Here is an 18,710-nt window from a genome sequence, read left to right on the forward strand (position 1 = left end):
AATGAGCTCATGCGTTGCTGCCAGACACCGTGTGCTCATTCACACAAAGTGTATTGTGTAACTTTTATCTGTCAGGGACCGTATACGTCTTCAAGAAAATTTCAAAACAAGAGTTAAATGTTGATTTCACTGATTGACAGAAGACCATCAGATTTGTGTGTGGTGAGTGTTGAGAGTAGAATAGTAGATTTGTAGAAAGCATAGCTTTTACTCTCCAGGGATCTCCAAATCAAATCATGACAGAGAAACCTCACAGTGACAATTCAGGGTGTTTTTTCTAAAAATAAAATAAAATTAAAAAAATTCCAGCTCACCATTCAAGATGTATCTAATCTCAGTCGTATTCTTTGGATGTAGTCTGAGGATTAGCAAAAATTTATTTGGTATAATTTCAGGGGATTTCCTCTCTTGAGTTCCCATTATATACACTGATCTGAATCAGCAAGCCACTGGTTACAGATTCATGTCGGCACCAAATTAGCAGCAGTTAAAGGGCAAACGCTCGACGCCGAGCACAGAATGACCTTGACGATAATGGCCGTCTTGGAGCCTTCAGCAAGAGAATCAGCGCGTGATACGGCTGTGATGGATCACGATCGTACAATTAGGCTAGAGTGACACTGGTAAGCAGGGGCAGAGAGAGGGCATAATTATGAATACTGAAGCAGCTTGGGCAGAGGCTGCACGTTTATATTAAGCAATATCGGTAAAGTCAGGCCTCAATTCAATGCGCGTGCTAAATGATATCAAAGCAGACAGGTTCCATGGGATAAGGAAGCAGAGACTGCATGGCTGTTATCGGCATTGTGGAAAGTTTTCTCCACCAGACACTGTTTGCTTTTAATGTCTTTGACTCTACGCTAGTTTACTGTGGTTATGGAGGACATATTTAGCTTACGGCTTAGCACGTCTATAATTATGTCCCAGGCTGTTTTTTGGCCATGTTATGGTTTAATTTCACTTGATATTTTGATACTCATGATGCTGTTTTTCTCCCTTTGCCTCTGTCCTTGCTTAAAATTTTGAGACTTTTTTTTTCTTTCTAATGCAAGTACGGTGTTGCCAAAGCAGCTGAGACAGTACGGCCTTATTTTGAGAGAATTGCTATAAAATCGCCACAATTTTCTGACTTACAATGGCAAAAAAAAAAAAACAGGAATACAAATGATCATAGTTAAAGGATCCCATAGCGCTCGTGCAGGTTGCGCCAAGGCTGAGCTGTGAAATGCAGTGTCTCTCTGGGGCGGTTTTACAGTCAGGCTCTGCTAACATGATGGCACGAGGTGAACTCTGTGGATCTGAAGGTTGCGTCCTTTGAGTAGCGTTTGGGAGGCTCCTCAGGGGGCAAAGGCCGTGAAGCCATTTGCTGTGTGTCACAGGGAATTGTCACGGGGGGGTGACGTCATACAGGAAGGGTTAAGACATTGTCATCCTCGCTGCTTGGTTGTGAGTACAGCTGCCCCTTGCGATGACCGGACACGGGCCAGGACTGCAGGAGTGCTAGAGAGTGGCAGGAGCGTGCAAAAGGTGACTGGGACTATTTCAAAGCAATTCCTGACACTTGCAAAAGACCTCATAATGGATTTATGATGTATGAGTCAATGGTTGTATGGGCAGCAATGGAATTTATCATTTTATCAACAAATGTGCAGCCACACCCCTGAGTGCTTGCTTCAAGTACTTCTATAATGGCATTTTTCCTGGCTTTGTCTGCTAATATTATTACATGGGACAGTAAATGCAATGTGATACTGTACTTTTCTCAGGCACTTTCTGTATCCCATTATGCATCAGTTTTTTTTTTTTTACAATGGCTGGCATTCTTCATAACACCAACTGCAGCATCCAATGAATTAATGTAGCAAGTTACCCATCCTTCATGGCCCTCCCAGCCACCAGACCTTAATGTCTTTAAAGATTTTATAGGACCTCCTATTTTACAAGGCAACCTCAAAAACACATATGAATTGCAGATGTTCCATTTGGGTTGAATATAGGTGATAATATTCCACTTTTCACAGCCTTGCCATCCGTCTTGTGAATTAAATCCATATTCTCCTTGCTGTTTAATGTATAATAAAAATTATTTTCATTTAGTAAATGAAATACACGATTTTCTGGTGGCAGCATGCCACATATATGCATCAGAGCATATTTTGTCATTTTAACCTGCATTTCTGGCTTCGCTGTGCAGCATTCATGCTTTACACTGCTGTAAGGCAACTCAATAGCCCACTGGGTTAGCATTTCGTAGTTTCCATTCTTTGTCCACTCCTGTCCAGCAGCGATTGATTCAGTTCAGTGGGGCAATATGCCGACATCATTGATGTGTGTTATGATCGCAATGGTCCGGCAAAGCTGGGCATTTCGTTTTGTTTTTGTTTCCGTATTTTGATGGTTCCCTTGCAGTTAGAGCGCTTTGCTGCCCGGGCTGCTTTTTTAACCCGCAGGTATCGCTGGGAAGTGCCTCCCTGAAGCTGAAGTGCAGTAATTCCATTAAATTGCCCGGAAAGGTTCCAACGCCCGTGCTCACGCGCAGCCGGCGCGTGTGCAGAGTGTGTCCATGCGTCCGTGTAATCCGGAGGGCCTAAAAATGCGATGGCAGCTAATGCTCACCTGATTTAATTTTGCCAGCTCTTATCTGCCTGGGTTTTCCGTCTCCCATGCCGCGAAGTAGATTAGCCGGAGAACTGCTATAAACTAGATTATGAAGTAAAGATAAAACAGAAAAGTGCCTTGTACTGGCAGGGCTGAGTATTTTTCTTCCATCGGTGTTTTTGTGCGTGTGAGCCTATGTTCCTGGCCCCTTGGTGCGTGTTACATCAGTCATCGCCGCGGTACCATGGCTGCGTGAACGCACAAAGTCCCCCCTTACGACGAATTTATTACTGATCCTCCCTTCCCCAGCATGCCTTTGCCTGTGTGCGGCCGTTGTGACATTAACAGTGATTGAAGCAGTCCACACACTTGCTCCAGACCGTGGGATCTCCGTGACCCATCGTGGACTCGTTGGGGCAGTGGCTCCTCATTAAGAGGACAGATTCAGCCTGTAAGAGGGATGCATAGTAAGTCCAGGTAATTAGGGTTCCATCTTGTTTCGGAGCCTCTCCAGCTCAGCGTGTGACGGTCAGGAAATCAGTGATTCTCGTCAGTGTTCTCTGTTTGCAGAAGACTTCGGGTGTTGGTATCTGGGGCAAGTTGTGCAGCTTATGTTGGAAGCGAATTTGAGATGCTGGTAATGTAAAGTGGGTTGCGCTGAGAAGCACTGAGGTCTTCTTTCTACATTCCATGTTTGCGGATCCACTGCAACTCTGTCTTTCCTTTCTAGGTATAAACTCACTCCCACTCTTTCTCCTGGGTGGTGTAATTTTCAGTGTCAGCTTCTTTTTTTGGCCCGGCTGGGGTGGGATCTCTCACCGCATGTACGTGAGCCAACTCTCACCCCTCCCCCATTGGCTGATAGAGATGTTTACTTCAGCACCGCTGTTTTGTAGTGTTTACTTCAGGCTTCCTGCATGCTCCTTGGGGATGGAGCTCTATTTTCTTCAGATTCGGCGGGCTTTCTCTCTGGACTCCAGCAGCACCCTTCGGAGCACGGGGACATAACTCTAGGCCTTGAGAACTTATTGGTTTTGGAGTTTATATTTTAAAGAGCTTCTGATTTGCACCTCGGACACTGGGGGACTTGCTATCAAATTAACTGCTTCAAAAAGGCAATTAAGGGTTGAGCTTGCAAGAAATCCATAGGCTCTTGAGAAACCCTGGAACCTCTGTTCCTCTAGTCCATTGTGCCAAAGGGCCTTAACTCAACAGCAGTTAAATGCACTTACTTACACACTTCCTGCCCTTTTATCTGCCATTGAGAGTCCTTTGGAGGAATGGTTTAGCTTATCCTATCTCTAGGTTTTCCCCTCGATTGTCTGTCTAGCTACATTGATAGAAAAGGAGATGCTTGATTGCTTTGCCAAAAGATGACTGGACTATATTTTGTTTTCTGCTCTGTTTCTTCACTCTTCTTATTCACAGCTTTGATCCTTCTATCTCTGATCTTGGGTGCAATCTTGATTGCTCTTTGAGTAATTGCTTGTTTCCTGTGGTCTCGAATAGGAGGTGACGTTGTGAGGTGCCTGTGCCTTTGGGCCTAAACACTAGGCAGTTAGGGGTACAGTAAGGGGAGGGTCTGATCGCAGGCCTGTTGGAACTTCCGATTTAATTCCCTCATGGCCCTGTCCTTGGTCACTACGCATGAGTCTGTGGTCTATTTTCAGATTTTTCCTTCCGTTTTTAGTCTCTCTCCCATGTTACCATGTGTGCCCACAAGGCACCTGCTGAGTGATGTCTTTCTAAATCAAAAGATAGGCCCTATACCCATAAACAATTTGAGAGCTATTCCCACATCAGAAGAGCACAAACCTTATTACTACTCTGTATGGCCAGCAGATGGCAGCAAACTACAAAGGATTTTATAAAACCTATTTGGTTCTGAGCAGATATGAGCATCTTTATGTCTGATGAAGAATATCATGCCAGTGTGAGGCTAAAACAGATTCTGTTCCTCTGTTGGAAGAGGAATGTTTACAAGAAAAGGAAGCAGAGGAGCTACGTTAGGATTTCAGTGATACCAATGGGACAGGCTGGGATCAGGGTAGCATTAGGAAGGAATGTGTCTAATGCTAGTTGTTTATGTAGTACAAAGACACAATTTACTGATATAAGGATAATTGGTTCAAATGTAATTTCACTGGTAACTGTGCCACTGTCCCAGTACCAGCTGGACTCATAACAGCCAAGGTCCCATGTTGAGTTATGTTTTTCTACACTTTCTAACCCAGCTATATATAGGACCATATAAGCCACTATAGCTGCTGTGGATAAATATGTCTATTAAGCGACAATGTTATTTAGAGACGCTGAGAGATGATGTCATAATTGCACTCTAAGGGGATTCTGAATGGTGTTATGTGGGTCATATATGTGTGGGCATCTGAGTGTTGCTGTGTGTGCGGGCATTTCTGCTTTAACATACAAAAGGGCTGTTCTGTAATGTTGTGTGGCATGTGTGATTTGTGGCGTTTTCGCGGTGCACGCGAGCAGGTGTTTCTGGGGGCTGTACTCCGGATTTCCCCTTTCGCGCGACGATGAAGAGCTGCGAACGAGCGCGAGGGCCAGAAATACATTAGCGTAGCTTCATTAGCAATTAGCTGTGGAGAAGGAAAATTCGACAACAACCCAAGCTTTGTATCGAGTGACAACAATGCAATCATTCCGGGCCAGAAATGCAAACTTCTCGTGCAGAAATACAGCTGGAATTAGAGATTCAGCATAACGAGAGTGATTGGATTACTAAGAGATTCTGTGTGAGGCAAATTTTACATTAATGAGATTAGAGTGTAGTGAAGGAAAGTGGGGGGGGGGGGGGGGGGTGGCGGAGCTGGAGCACACTGGTAGGCTTCCCCAGAGCTGGCTTTCTGAACCAGAACACAAATGTAAACACCCCCCCCCCCCCCCGCCACCCATCACCTCACACATGCCCAAAGGTAAAGTGTGCACAGTACTGTACACTTACAGTACACATGGCAACATAAATATGTAGTAGCGACCAAACTGGTTAAACCTTAAAGCAAGCTGCTGGTGAGGGAATGCAAACATGTGGTCTCATATACATATGCAGATTGGTTAATTTAGACTTATTTTAGGGAACCGCTAGGTCTTTCATGTCCGCGTTTGGCCAAATGTTAATTTTAGGTCGTCCTTGGGCTGCAATGATGCTGTTGCACTACTATGAGCATTGAGTGAGACTGATTCTTTTTCTCTCTGACTGGAGCCAGACATACTGCAACTTTACGCCACATGGGTGATAGAGATAATAACCGCTTAGCCAGTTAGGGTTGCTGAGATCCAGAGCTCGTGCCAGAAAGGACAGAACGACAAAATCAGCTGAGCGACATGGAATATACCACGGAAACACATTCAGAGTCAGCAGCTCACCCATATGGAATTTTTTTTTGGTCTGTGGAAGATTGTTTGAAATGGAATGAAGTTTTCTTGCTCGCCTTTGGAAAAACACACACACACGCACACACACACACACACACACACACACACACAGGTTTGTAATTATATCTTTGTGTATATTTATTTGTGTGCGGAAAACTCTAATCCCAGCATGACGACCTGAAGCTCTCCCCAGTCCTAACTTTAACCATAAGTAATCAAACATAGTAACAAGACTTCTGGCATTTTTAGTTTATTGATTGCATTCACAAATCTTTGTGGGGACCTGAAAAATGGTCAACATCAAAATAACAGGTTTTTATTACATTTGGTCCCCACAGTGTAATATAAACATAATCTACACACTCATATACAATTGAGAGTGAAGCTTGTGGTCTGATAGTTCGAGTGCAGGGTCAGGCCATTTATGTGGCACGCACCCGGAGCATTTTGTGTGTGTGTGTGTGTGTGTATGTGGGGGGGGGGGGGGTTAAGGGCCTTGCTCAAGTGCCTGACGGACATGTGACTCTTCTGCCAAGGACTGAATTTCAACTGACGACTTTCCAGCTGCAGGCACAGAGGCGACAGGCAACTTCCACACCTTCGGAAATGATACATGATGCATATCTAGCTCGTGGCAGTTTTACTTACACAAAAATGTTCTGAGGGCAGAACGAAAAATGATTGGTTCAGAAAGATAGCCAGAGTGATTGGTTGGTCCCACCTCCGCTAATTGCTTGGACCCACCTCCTCTACTATCTGATTGGTTATTTCTCTGAACCAGTCATTTTTCATTCTGTCTTCAGAACATTTTTCTGTAAGTAAAACTCCCATGAGCGCAAATCTGTAACCAAGCTGGGCCAACGTGCTAAGAATCACACCATTGATACAACTCCAGGTTTGTCTTATTGCGACGTGTGATTAATCGGTAGACACATTTTGCAATCGACCACTCAGACCGACGATGGTGCTCAGCCCCTCGCTTTGCCTGGGCATTGTGTATTCTGCTATAGCATTTTGTACCTGTGTAAATTGAGAAATGCTAATGAGAACACGTCGCGTAGAGGAGTTCCACTTAGTGCTAATTTTCATACAGTGCTATTTGCAGAGGGATTTTCTTCATGCAAATACGCTTCCACAAATAATGAGCCATTTTAGCAGGTGAGACCTGCTCATTATGACGATGATTTATTATAACACCCCCCCCCCCCCAGCCCAGCCCCAGGGAGTTGATTCAGGACGACACTGGCGATGTCTGTCCGGAATGTTGTGGAAAGGTTAATTCTCTAAACAGTGTGTCCTACGGATCTGGGCGTATCCCGGAAGTTCGCAGCAGGCCGAGTGCCCGCCTGATCTCTGAGCCTTGCAGTTCAAGCTTAATGCACGGCTCTACTGCAGCGGATAATTACTTCGGCTAGAAATGATCAAAATTCGGCCCGAAACTTCGCAACCGCATTAGCATAAATAGTCTCCACTGGGAATGTTGAGTTTGCTTTTAAATTTTATCTTGAATATACAGTGTGGCATGCCGGTACGCTGAAATTTATCCTGGTGTGCCGCTTTCGGAGAGCGGTGTGGGACTACGCCCAGATGTACTAAGCGGGATTAAACTGCATTGTAATCAGGAGTGTTAATGTGCATTAATGAGGCACTGCTGTCGTGCTTGATGTGGATATAGGTGTCTGAGGGTTAGTCGGTCCTGATGAGTTTCGATGTTGCTTAAAGGGCATTTAATCTGAAGTTTCAAACAAAACAGACTCACATGACTGTTATCTAAAATTGATCTCAAAGGGGGCTTTTTCCTCTATCAGTAAAGCCTTAATACCTGTTTCATTTTGTGTTGGCTGATCTGATTCACGGTTTGGCCCTTCTACACGTTTGAACATTATAGCTCATCCAGTGGGCGTAATCATTTGGCCCACTCAATCCTGAGCTGCTGCTGCCTTCCCGTCCCCGGTTACCGGAACTGGCCCCCAGCTTTCTGTCTTCTGCTGCCACCCCTGGGGATCAGAGGAATCTGACTCGTTGCAGGCAGGTTCTCAAAGACACGCTCTGGTTACACCAGAGGTGACAGTCACATGACCATGGATCTGAGTGCTCTTCCCTCCCGGGGCTCCCGTAGCCTCAGGTCTCGCTGCCTTGTCTGCTCTTGTCCTGCCAGATGTGCTGCCGGCGCATGTTTCACGGAACAGCCCCGCCTATCGCACCTGCTCGCCTCCTCTTGCCGTTCTCCTGCGATGCCCTAACCCTCCTTCACCACGCCGTGTGCCCGCCCACATCCCGGGGCTCACCGGCCTTCACCGACGCTCTCTCTTCCTCGCTCTCAGCCGTCCCCACACACCTGGCTTCCTGTCTCCATTACAGTGTGGGCTTCTTGGCTAAATCTTCTGACAAATCCACACCTTTATCCGTGAAGTCTCTCATTTGCATCGCTGTTGTTTACTACCATTCTGTTTACACCTGGCCTCTTCCCTATTGAGATTCTTATTCTACTGGGCTCCCCAGAGCATTTTTCCTCCATGCTTCAGACTAACAAGACCACCTCATTGAATTAGGGAGCAATGCAAAATGGTGCTGTAGTAATCCAGTAGGTGTCGCTACACTCAAATGCACAGAACTTCTAAGAGCGTCAGATGATTGATGTCCTGATCACCTCTCAGTTGTTCGTTCCCCAGGGTCAATGTCATGATTCTGACTTATTTTCCTATATGACCCCCACTGTTGACCAATCAATCTTCTTGATTATATCTACTTGTCACTTGCTGTGCCATTACTTTAAGGTTAGGCTGCCGTCTTGCGTGTCGGAGATTCCCTTGACATCCTCATCCAGATGCTCTGCTGTAGTCTGCAAGGTTCCTTGTCCCTGAAAGTAAAGTTTTCAATTAAAATTAAACAATACAGCCGTGTCCTCATATTGACAAGGCAATGTGTATCCTTTCTAGGGGGGAAGTTACTGCTCTGTGATGTCACTGATTTATTTATCAATGATTTAATGGGGTCGCTCACTGGTTAGCATTGTGAATTCCTGCCCAGCTCTGTCCATATTCTCCCCATGTACACATGGGTTTGGGTAATCCATTCCTCCATGTGAACTTTGTGTGTGTTTGGCTTTGTGTGTGGGTGGGTGCCCGGTCCTAGGCTGGTATTCCAGTGTGCCCAGTGTGCAGTGGGATTGGCACTCCCACCAAACCCAGCTCGGGATAATCAGTCATGGAGATCATGTTTATGGAAGAACCTGACAATTAATAAGCGATGAATGAAACTGAAAAGCACCTCATCTTTTGCATTGCTGTAATATGAATTGTTTCATGACTATTTTGATGGCGGTCTTACCTGGTGGGACCTGCTGTCGGTCAGATCTCCAGCCCTCTCTTGTTGTGTGAGGGCCTTAACTAGGTGGACTTGTAATTGCACCATCCCGATTTGTGCCGCCTCAACCGGATCGACGGGCAGGTACTGCAGAGGCAATTGTTGAAAATGATATACAGGAATTTCCGTTCTGTCACAAATCTCCACAGTCATCCTAATTGCCAAAAGAGATATATAACTGTTTCCCAGGCTTGACACATCCAGACGACTGGAAAAAATATGTTGGTAATTGCAGTATCCCAACGCTTATCCACACATCCAAATTACCAGGCAGGTACACCGATAGACATATTGCTGATTGAAAGTGAGCAATGGCAATCCTGACATATACCTCCTCATCCGTATGGCCAAGTCAGCACACTTGTACAACAGCTGTCACAACGCAGGATGAGAGGAAGCATCTCATCCAAGCCTGCCTGGTCCTCGCTCGCATCACCGCAGGAAACAGGCCGATGCTGAGATCTTTGCAAACCGTCTTCCTCAGATGCATGAGTGATGTCGCCTAGCCGCAGAACTGCTGTAGAATTACTGTACGGCAGTGCAGAATACCAGGTTATGTTTTAAAAATGTATTTTGTGGTACTTAGGTGAGCAGGCAAATCTAGATGGCCGGGTGTGATCAATATATTCAACTACAGGATTAAGAAACACTAACCTCTCTCCTACCATGCATCCATCAATCTATCAGTTAATTTTAGCTGGATTTCAGGAAGGGGGATTTTCTGATGTCCCGCTACACAGGAAATCAAAACCGGAGAGCATGAAACCCCTCCAACCTCAAGCCATTTCTGTCCTGCTCCGGTTGTTTACGCCATTCCAACTCAGCCCCGACTCCAGCTCTATTTCCCAGTTTGATGCCCTAATGGGGAGGAGCAATGACCCCCCCCCCCCATTCTTCCGATGGACCGGTCCTGATAACCTGTCAGTGGGCTGCGAGCCGAGCATAATGCACTACATTTCAAGTGAGCATTCCGGTAATACTGCAACCCAAAACCAACCGGTCGAAAAAATTCCCAGTGATATGATGACCAATGCAATATTATTCTCTGCATATGAATTACTGAAATAGCATTACAGGGGGTGCTGTGTGGCTGTGTAAGTACAGATAGGACGTGGCATACAAAGCATATATATGGCACTAGGTAATGTCCTGCAATGTAAATGGAGCATTAAGGTTGAGGAGTACCTCAGTGCAATTAATTGCAGTGCTCTGGAAAATGACTTTTCTGTAACCCAGACTATAAGGAGTGCAAGTCCATCCAATATTTATGATGGTGTTTTATAAAAATCCTATTGGTTGGAAATGACTATTGAATGGCATGTTACAATGTTGGCATATCTTTAAACGTGTTTAGACAATGAGTGAGGCTAAATACCATCCGTTAAACCCACGCCCTTTTTTTTAAAAAAACAAGACTTGTCCAAACAAAATCCACATGTATTGTAAGCTATGCAAAACTATATAATATATATAGACCTTAAGTTGTAAGTCAAGTATTAGAACAATTGGATAAAATATGTGGCTTATTTGTGCTTTGCAGTTATGATACACCAAGGGACCTGGAGGATGTTTTCAGAGAAAACAGTGGTCAAGAAATAGCTCTTCATCCCTAAGTATCTGCCATGGGGATAGTGCGAGGAGACAGTTTTAATTTTAATTGTTAACAGGGTTAAAAAGGTCATCATTACTGTACAACCAGAGTCTCTGGGCTGCATGCTCAATGAGCCACACATCTCATTAAGCAGCTGTTAATAACGGGGCCCTCATTGGATGAGATATTGTGAGATGCATACAAATAACCCACAAGGCAGGAACCCCAGACGTTGATGCCAAATAACTCAGTGAGCGGGGAACAAAGACTTCCGGACCCTTAGCAGACAAGCACAAATATCAAAAACTAATTAGGCAGAGGCCGCAGACAAACTGACGGGAAAACACACACAAAGCAGTGGCGGGGACTGTCAGGGTGAGCATGCACAGTACTCACATAAATAGCTAGCAGACGCATACATGCTCTTCCCCTTATCGATGGACACGTATGTCACATATGCCCAGATGCACAGATTGGTCATGCGGCAAAGCGGCATCTCGCACCGACATCGGCGCTCATGTCTATCCAAACGGCCACTTGGGAATTTTCCGACGGGGAACGCATGCGGAAAATGCATGCATGCGGCGAGTCAAGTGTGCCGGCGCTGGCTGGGGCGGCTCTCGCAAATATAGGAGGAGAAGCTGTGGTGCACAGGAGGCTGGCTTAGACCGTAGATCTATTTACATGGGAGTGACCCAGTTCGTTCTCCCTAGGGAGGACTCGAAAGATACCCTACATTCTTTATAGTGAACCAAACTGGTAACCTACATTCTCTACAGTGATACAGGGAGCCGCAGCAGCACTCTGAACTCCCAAAAGCACTGATTCACAACATATTAATAGCCCCTATACCCCCTTATATAAATATCAGTGAATTGATATAACCCTAACAATAAAAATATGCAGTTTAATTACCACATTTACATTTTGCGAATGTTAGGCTGTTGGAGAATGTAGCATAATTAATTTTTATAAAATGATATTTTTATGCAGTACTAGGTTTTAATAGGACACCTGGGATTGGGGATTGTGACGCAGCTTTTCACATTCCAGAGGGGTCTGTCTGTATTTTGGCAAGTCTATGGAGCAAGCCAATACAGATGTTCGCTGCAGGCGTGCCCACTAAACATGACTACATACGTGTATGCCTCACTAGATGCATGCTTGAGGTTCTGTGGGTTTCTGTAGTAAAATAAATCCTTTTAACCATATTGAAATTGTCAAGGAGGAAAGGGGGAGCATATACCCTGATATTTAACGCAGGCCTTATCATTGCATTAGCTTTTATGATTTACTGTCATTGTCGACCAAAAATCCAAAAGTTCCACATATTCTATCAAAACCACAATGAGGCTCAAAGCCCCGCAAAGGCGTTAGCAGCATTGGATTTTTGCTGCCTTCAATTGCCAGTCAAACGGATTCCATCCTGAGTTAAACTCTGTCACAACCTTTTGGGGAATAGGGTTTAAAAGGCTCTTCCAGTCAGCCGAGCCCATCAGTCTCAACATGAGAGGCTCGCTGGTCAATGTTGTTGTCAGTTTGAAACTTTGAAAGCTGAATGACGGCCCCATCGCTCCGCTCTGAATGGCACACCAGAAGATCCTTATCCTGAAACTATTCCTTCGGACACTTGTCTGAATTATGTACTAGTTATTGCCCCTTATGCTAGCTTTCAGCTAGCGTCCAGCTCAGCATCTGTGTGTGGAATATACACAGGAGTCTGGAAGCGTGATTTATATGCTTCCAATTTGTATCAATCTGATTTTGCACAGCTGGGCATCCAGTAAAGGAAATGGGCTTCTTTGTGTCACCTGCCCACTCCAGGGTTCCTGCTCAACAGTCAGTCTCTATACAGTAAAAATATAGCACTAACCCAAAGCATTAAGGATACCAGTTAAGCATCATATTCTTTCCAAGTGCAGCCTTCACATATTACAGTATAGGGGTGGTTCTGTGGTGCTGAAATTGTCACTTTACCTGGTACTGTCCCTGGTCCTGAAACGCTTGTGTTTTGGGACTGTTCATGGTGCTGAAACTGTTATATGTGTGACTATCCATTGTCCTGAAACTGTTATTGTCTCTGTAACTGTCCCTACTACTGAAACCATCATTCTCTGTAGAACTGTCCATTATCCTGATTCTCTTATTGGCTTTCGACGTGTTCGTGATGCTGTAACTAATGCAGCCTATAGAACTGTCTAAGTTTCTGAAACTGAATTGTTATTGGGACTGTTCACGGTACTGAAACTGTTATGGTTTCTGGGACTTCTCATGGTAGAAACTGTGTGTGACTCACCGGATTAAGACAGCGTGTCCGGTCACCCATCAGAAGGTCGCTGGTTCAAATTCCAGAGTCAGCAGTCTGATATCAGAGCAAGACCCTTACCCCCAATTGCTTCTGGGACGGACTGACCCTGCTTTCTGAATTGTACATCACTTTGGATTAAATACCTACTAAATAAGTACAATGTATCATTAAATTTGGTACTGTGCATGATCCTGAAAGTATTATTGTCTATGGAACTGTCCACAGGCTAGAAGTTGATAGTGCTGAATGTGCTACTCTGTGTAGGGAGTAGCTGAGCATCCTGCCTGTGGGATTAGATCTGATGCTGGTGTCTTCTCCTCTACGACGTCTTGGTTGCCCTGGGAGAAATGGGCACAGCAGCAGTATATAGACGGGTGATGTTACCAAATATCTACAATGTACTATTCTGCTTGTCAGTAACACCCATTGGTGTGATAAAAAGATGAAGTCTTACTATACGTGAGAGAATACGTATGTCATCCTGTTTCTAATGTTTGAGAGTGCAATTTAAATTAAGTAGCCTGCTGCTAATGTGTCCTGCTGCTTGTTAAGCCATTGCTTCACATGCATATTGACCGAAGACAAATTGAACACATAACTTTGATTAAATCAGTCTCTAATCTCTCCTTGTCCTTTGCACAAACTGTCAGGATTTGTCTTCACAGAAAGCAGTTAGCTGGCTAATTCCTCCGTTTTGTAAACTTGCTGGGAGCAGCAAGAAAAACCCCAGCCTGCAGACAATTCAGACATGGGCGCTTTGAAGGAACAAAACGGGGCAGGCAGATTTCTGGACAGCTGAGGATGACAAGTGAAGACGACAAGTGAGGATAACAGATGAAGATAAGTTCAGAGGGAGATTTAGATGAGGACAGCCACAAGGAGAAGAGTTTACAACAAAGATGAATGTAATGCTGCTCCATTTACTGGCAATACAACAGTATAGCAATACATATTTACATTTATACAAAACAGTTTTCCACAAGTTAAGTAAGAATGTGCTCAGGGCTTTCATGCATTTGGAGATGATCCACTGGTCTTCTGATCATTACAAACAATACAAATTGGTCTACTAATTTTCTGGGGAAAAATGCTAATTTATTTAATGACACAAGTCATTGCAAAAAGTATTGATAGACATTTATAAAGCCATGGACAGACACAGACACAATTCTTTCAAATATTTAGCTCCTTAAAAAGTTTTGTCTGGTGTTAGCTTTGTTTTAGTGCTCTGAAATCATTATCCTTTATCATACATATAGAGTAAAACGGTTTCTTTCACAGCTGTGAAGTATATGATTATCAGTTTAAATGTAGTGCGACGTAAACTTCAATTTTATGTCAATTACATCTGTTAACCGTTTTAATTTGGAGAACACTTTGATTCAATAGAGAAATTAATTTTATTTTGCATCTTTTAAAGGCGACATGTTTACGATTTGAAATTAACGGAGACCCGATACAGTTCCGCCTACATGTTATTTGGTTCCAGTGCCTCTCGACTAAATAAGGCTGAAAAAGTTGCAGATTAACGTTGGAAGTTGGACACGATTAATCATCTGCTGCATAAATTAAACGCGATACTATACGTTCTTTCGTTTTGAGGTTCACGTGCATAGTTTTATTATTTAGAGCAGTAACAGTTTGGTGGGTGACTGGATGCGGAGCTGCGGCAGCTCTTGGATATTGTGGCAGATGTGTGAGAGCCTCGGTTCACGCAGGGGCTGGGACCACGGCAGACATGCAGTAGGAGAAACGTAGCTGCGCGAATTCAAATCGATTCTCTGGACCCTCAGCCTTCCGAGTAGGATGCTCCCCTGGAGATGACAGGTGTAAAACAGCTATGCTTTCTCTCGATGAACGAATCGTGATGGAGTGAACAAGAAAGCACCTGGCATGGAAGGTATGGTATAAACTTAATTCAGATGTAATTAGAAACCGATCGGTGCGTTGTATATGTTTGGTAACCCAGCATGTGACGAGTGAGGGTTTTTTAGTTTGCTCAGATGATACGTGTCATCGCTGTTTAAATACAGCCCAGAATATATCCAGTTATCGCTCGGAAATAATCTTGTTTTCAAAAATAATTCACCGGTCAATGAAGAAATTTGTGTAACGTGCTTATGCAATGTGCTTGTTTGTCTTATTGTTTATTTGAAGTCTTATTAGGCTCTCTCCTGGGAATAACTGCATTTGAACAGAGCGTTACCGTAGCGAAAGTCTGCTTTCAAGCACTGAAGAGTGCGTGTAGTTGCTGGAAGCAAAAAAAAAAACTATTTCTTTACCTAAAAAGGACAAAACGGAAATTTATCAAGGTGATGGAAACGGTGGAGATAGTAGGCTATAAACAAATATTTTTCTCGTAGGGGTGATAAACAATTTACTTCAGCACTTTATCTGGCTGCTTCTGTTACTGTGCCAAACGTAGTCATTATTTCAGCTGTTCCCAAGCCGAATAAATTCCGGTGTTTCACGGCACGTATAGTGTCTGTGTCAATTCTGTCTGAAGCCGCGGCGTGGTCAAAGCAGATTTCTGAAAAATGGAGAGAGAGCAAGGACAGCGCATAGATGTTTTTTTTTATAGCTAGCCGACGAGATGTGTATGTCCGTGCACCGCCTCCTCCACGCCCGATTAATCCCTAACTGCCCTCGACTCAATTTGTTGAGGAAAGGGTTACGAGTATCCGGCTGTGATTGATGTCATAACAGTTAGAGCCGTACAACAACCATTAGACAATGATGCCACGATTGATTTAAATCTGAGCGATTATGGGAGGTTTTAAATTATGTGACAGAGGTAGATGCTGATTTAGATGGTAAAATTGTTTCGAAGGCTGAGACGTTTCCATTAAGCACGTCTCTCCGAGTCGTCTATGAATTAATCTGGGCATGGGGCAGCGCATCACAGCTGTTGCACCTCTGGCCCTCATAGTAAAGCCCTATAAACGCCGGCAGAAGACAAGTTCTCGTTAAAGCCAGTTAACTGTAATCGTGTAAAAGAGATCTGTGTCAGTTTACACTAAATCCCAGCTGCGCGGCTTAGTGGAGGCGATGCTGCCGTCACGGGTGGACCTATTACGGAAGCTCCATCTAAATCATTAGTAAGGCCTTGGTTGTATATTTCATGGGTTGCAATATAAACTTAGGTTTCGATGAGAAGCAAGTGCAGTAGTATGTCAATGCATTTAGTGTTTTTTGGGGATAGGTCTTAAGCGGTACAAGCATTTTGTTGGAACAAAATATTGAGCTTGTTGCATATACAAATGAATAAGTAGATGAAAAGAAGCAGCCTGGGCGAATTTTGTTTTGGCTTTGTTTTTTTATTGAGTCTTAAACAGACTAAAGATATTTTTCCCTCGAATAATTAGCATTATAGGCGACGTGTCACCCAAAAGCCCTCTCTTTTCGTTGCCAGAAGCCGGTGTCTTACGGATTTGCTCCCTGAGGGCTCGTCTCTGCCTGCTCGCCTCGTTATCCTCTTTATAACAAGGGCGGACATTATAATCCCACGGCTGGAGCCCGTGCAGGGGCGCGAGGAAGGGCGCGCGCTGCCACCTGTCACCTTACCTGTGGAATTCCGCGTTACTGTCACGAGACGCTAGTCTTTACAGGGGAGCCTCCCGGGTGGACACTTTGGATTAGTCGTAATATATTTATTATAATTTATTATTATTTCATAATCGAGTGAAGAGTGAAGGTATCCATAACAAACGACCCCTTGTGGTGTGGGAGTCATCGGTATGTATGTCTTACTTAGAAGAAAGGTATCCCCTATTATGGATACGACATTTAGTCTGTTTAATAGGGTCACTCTGTAATTAATGACAACGCTTTTGAGGAGGGAAGGAGAGAAGTTGTAGAGCTGGGCTTATGCAGTGGAAGCGATGGCTGTGCAGAAATGGCATGTTAACACTAACTAGAAGAGTAACTAGGCCGTGTACATTACTTTATACGCTGGTAGGCCTATAGGGTATTGCGTTATGTAATGTGTTTTGGGTGATGGGGGCGCAGCGTGGATGTAGGGTGTATCTATGGCGGGTTGTGTCTCTAGTTGGGTTGTCTGGCTGGCGAATTTTGTTTTATTTGTCTTGTCTGCTCTGGGAGACAAATTGAGTCATGAATTTAGTCTAGACGAATCACCGTGGACGGTATTGACAGTGCGCTTATTGCCCATCACTTTCAGCATCTATAAATCTTGGTTTATCGGTCTTATATCTCGGGCACTGTTTGTAATGTGACGGGACGTTTGTGTTCCGCTCCACGCCTTGTATTCAGATGTCAACGGGGGAGCGATAGTCTACGTGGCACCGGTTTGTTTCAACGTGAATCGATTGGTCAGTTATATACGCTAGAAACTTAATATTTACGCAGAAACATACTTGGCGAAACAATCTATGTGGCTGTAGTCTCAGCTCAGGCATCTTGAAATCGGGGAATAAAATTAAACAAAACTAATCATCTCCTAACAGCCAAATAGTGCTCCGCTGACAGCTGTAGTTCTGAACGAACACATTAATGCTGACTGCGTGATGCCCCCTAGAGGGAAAGCATTTTATTAAGGGTAGCTGCAATAATTTATTACTCACAGATGCTCTAAATTGCCCTGGTTGTGAGACATGTTAATGTTCTTGTTAGATATATGCATTTACTATCTGCGATTACTGTCTGACCTGGCTGCTTGTAGTAGTTAGTTTTACAGGCCGTGTAGTACAGTAGTCACTCTACTTAGTGCAGTATATTTACTTTATTATTGAATCTAAGTAGTTGCTGTGTGGGTGTTGTTATTGCTACTGCGGAAACCTCAAAGTCTGACAGTATAGTCTGATATAGTCTCCGGAATACAACACTAACGTGATATGACATTGACATATATTTGAGTTTGCTCCATTTTATGAAGTATACATATGATGAGTGATGAAATACAAAAACACTTTTTAACAGCAGGATTACTCTTGCTTTCTGGCACTTCAAAAAAATGTATAATAAAATACATAGCTGTTATTGTCATATCCAGGAGATCAAGCATGTTAAACTGAGTTATATGTTATTTACTGTTAAGTGCTGGTGTCACTTGTACAAAATAAATTATTTGGGTGTGACCTCGCTCCCTTTGCAGTTGCACAACTGACTCCACTCAAACAACTGAATTCAGTAAGATGAGCTGATATTACTCCAAGTAACATCAAATCCAAACCTTGTCTGGATTTTCTTGGCATTGATTAAACTTTGTAATGTAGTTTTCTTTTTTTGTTTTGTTGGTTTGCTGTTATGAGCTTCTCAGAATGTTGATTTTGTTTCACTTAATAAAAGTATGGATAATACAAGTGTAGCTGCACTCAGCAGTTTTCTTATCCACTATCAGTGAAGGACCAATGTGTTATTTTCTCCCACATATCAAGCGATTTAGCACCCCTACTGTTTTATTACAACACAGCCTCGGTGGCATGTGTG

The 18,710-nt window shown here is 43.8% G+C and overlaps 1 protein-coding gene across 6 annotated transcripts in view; it reads left to right on the plus strand.

The window, feature by feature from the left end:
* The window catches only part of dmd (dystrophin), a 163,042-nt gene that overhangs the window by 1,804 nt on the left and 142,528 nt on the right, over nucleotides 1-18,710 (plus strand). The window lies entirely within an intron of this gene.

The sequence above is a fragment of the Paramormyrops kingsleyae genome, chromosome 1, assembly GCF_048594095.1.
Source record: "Paramormyrops kingsleyae isolate MSU_618 chromosome 1, PKINGS_0.4, whole genome shotgun sequence".
Taxonomy (NCBI): domain Eukaryota; kingdom Metazoa; phylum Chordata; class Actinopteri; order Osteoglossiformes; family Mormyridae; genus Paramormyrops; species Paramormyrops kingsleyae.